Here is a 3,258-nt window from a genome sequence, read left to right on the forward strand (position 1 = left end):
GCCGCCGAACACACCCAGAGCGACCCGCTGCCGAAGACCCGGAGCTGACCCCACCAGCACCCTGCACATAACTGTGGACGCTTTGCAGGACCCCAGGCAGAGACACCTGCCATGAACAGTGAGGAGGAGATGGGCGGGGTGATGCAGTGTGGGGCTCAAACCATACCGTGAGCCAGGAGCTGTTTGAAACTCCTCTGGAGTCAAGCCAGTCCCTTCAAGCCAGCACAGATTAGCCCACTGCTGAAGTGCAAGGGAGCTCGGGTAAGTTTGTACATGATGACCATTATTACCAAATTGTACAGGCAAAGTGCTTTAATCAGTTAATAATTGTATTTGTTATAGTTATAGTATTTTTATAAATAAGTATATTTGTTATCGTATTCTTTGCCCTTGCCCTAATGAAGAAGTCTGGTCTTATCTATCTTGCTTTCTAATCTGATAATGGCTCCACATTAGATGCCTTTTGTGTTTTTGATATCTTTGTTATCTTTATTGGCTGTGTTAAAATAAACAATAAAGAATAAGCATAAAAATGCACTGATATAAACAGACCCATCAGATACCCGGATCAAATCAAATAAACACCACAGATCTAGCTGACGAATTGACATTCCCACCAGAGTCCCAGGTCCCCTGACCCATCCCTACCCAACACCAGCACCATCTCCTCATGGACCAGGGAGGAAAGCTAAGGAGCCTTGCTGAAGGCTGACAAACTTGGGACAGTATGTACCTGGGCAGGTGAAGTCAGGTCAAATGGGCTGTGCCCCTAAGGGCAAAGGCCCTGCCAGCTGCCCCCACTCTCACACTGGTAGGGTTTGGCTCAGGCCCCTCCGCTCACTGCTAATGTGGCACCGTGTGCCATGCAGAGAGTCTCTCTTAGCTAGGGCCAGGCCATAGGCTCTCTTTAATGTCTTGTGCTCCTCCCCAGGTTCCACTGCATCGTCCTGCCCTTCAGGGAGCGGCTCAGTCTTCTCAAGGCTGTGATAATTATCGTCGTCATGTGGGTTCTAGCCATAGCCATCATGTGCCCTTCTGCCATCCTGCTGACCGTCGCCCACATGGAGGACCACTTCCTGGTGCTAAACGATGGGCACAGCACCACCTACCCCCTCTACACCTGCTACAAGGCCTGGTCTGACAGCAGCATGCGGAAACTGTACACCACCATCCTCTTCACCCACATCTACCTCATCCCCCTGGTGCTCATTGTCTTCATGTACGGAAGAATCTGCCTGAAACTCTGCAGCTCCACGGTGCCCATCCCCGAACATCCCGCCTGTGCCAGCAGAGTCGGTAGCACATCCAGAAAGAGGATCAGGGTCATTAAGATGCTGATCTTGGTTGCACTCCTCTTTGTGGTCTCCTGGCTGCCCTTGTGGACGCTGATGCTGCTGGTGGATTACACCAACTTGACCGATGACCATCTGGATTTGCTGACAGGCTATTTCTTCCCCTTTGCCCACTGGCTAGCTTTCTCTAATAGCAGCATCAACCCAGTCATCTACGGCTACTTCAACGAGAACTTCAGGAGGGGCTTCCAGGCGGCCTTTAACTTCCAGCTGTGTTCCCAGGAGACAAAGCACAAGGAGACTTACTCTGAGCACTCTCGCGTCCCCACCAGCTTCAGGATGTGCAACAGAGTCTTTGCGAAGGCAACCTCCTCCAACTGTGTATCCTCCCAGCACACTCACAACGCTGCCTCTCTCTTCTCCAGAAGTGTTCAGCCCATGTGCCCTGGCCTGGGCTTGGAAAACATTGATAAAATAATGCCCTACCACGGAGTAACCCAGGCCTGGGAGAAACCAGAGGCATAAAAGTGGAGAGCAAGCAATACCCTCCCCCATTTCTATGAGAAGAAAAGCCTGTCTTCTCCTCATTCAGGTGGAAGAGACCCTTCGGCTTAGCTGGGGTCCTTCATTCACTCTAGAGGTGAGAAGAAAAGTTCACAAAGGTGCATCTGAGAGGAGGGTGGTTGAGCCTGTGAAGTCCTGTGTTGTATCCTTGCCACTGACCTGCTGTGGGACTTTGAGCACGTCATTTCTTCTCTCTGTGCCTCGGATTTCCGATGTGTCCAGTGAGAGTAGCCGTAATACTGACTCGCCTTTGTAAAGCACTTCGACATCTGTGGATCGTCATCCTCACAAGTGTGCATGTTCCTACTCAATGGAACCAGGTTGTTTTATGTGGATTGAACTTTATTCAACTGGAAGTCCTTCATCTTCTCTTTATGCTTAGCTGCCAATGGGTTGTGAGGGTGTGCAGCTGATACAACGGACAGCGGGTATCGCCAGACCCTGAGTAAAGGACGGAGAGATGAGAAAAGAAATAACAGCAAAACTAAAAAGCGAAATGCATTGACACAACTGTCCTGTGAGGGTTGTGGTGGGATAGCTGGGTTTGTGATGATCCAGGGCTCAATGCAGGGAGATATTCTCCAAGGCTAATTCCTTGCAGACTCTTAAAACCAGCCCTCTCTCTAGCCGTGGTTTCTCACTGGGAGACAAGGCTCTCTCGATCATTTGCCTAGTGCTAAGTTTTCATGAAGCTCAGTGAGACAGATTTGCAAACCATCAGTGCATTTGCAGCCTGTCATGGCTAAGCATGTTTTCCCCACTTGCACATGAAAGCTTGTCCTTACACAACATGGACCGTCCCTCTTGACCAAGTTTCCAAACTGCTGCTTAAGTCTGCCTGGGAAATTGGTGGCTTGGAAGCCCATCAATTCACATGCCAAATGGGTATTTGCACCTGGAGATAGCCATGGGATAGGCAATGGACATTTATGCAAATCTGAAGTACTGTCCCACGCTGGTGCGTCAACAGAGGAGGTTTTGGTACAAATTGACAAATTAAACAGTGATAAGACACCCGGACCAGATGGGATTCACCCCCGAGTTCTGACAAAATTCAAATCTGAAGTTGCAGAACTGCTAACTGTGGTATGTAGCCTATCGCTGAAACAAGCCTCTGTACCAGATGAGTGGAAGGTAGCTAAGGTGATGCTGATTTTTAAAAAGGGCCACAGAGGTGATCCTGGCAATTACAAGCTGGTTAGCCTGACTCCAGTACCAGGCAAACTGGTAGAAACTATTGCAAATAGTTCACGGGGCAACACTGGTGCAGGGAGGTGAAAAGTACATTTCACTATTCCAGTTTCAGTGAATGGAGTCCCCCAAATTGTACAGAACTGATGGGGCTGTATCTCAGACGACAGACTTTCCATGTGGGCTGTTCACTTGGGTTAGCACTGCATTC

General features: G+C 49.4%; 1 pseudogene; it reads left to right on the plus strand.

Annotated features, from left to right (window-relative positions):
• The first annotated feature begins 929 nt into the window (after window positions 1-929).
• LOC112102986 lies at window positions 930-2,978 on the plus strand (annotated as a pseudogene).
• Window positions 2,979-3,258: the final 280 nt, after the last annotated feature.

This window comes from Terrapene carolina, unplaced genomic scaffold (assembly GCF_002925995.2).
Source record: "Terrapene carolina triunguis isolate 2854851 unplaced genomic scaffold, T_m_triunguis-2.0 Scaffold31382, whole genome shotgun sequence".
Lineage (NCBI taxonomy): Eukaryota > Metazoa > Chordata > Testudines > Emydidae > Terrapene > Terrapene triunguis.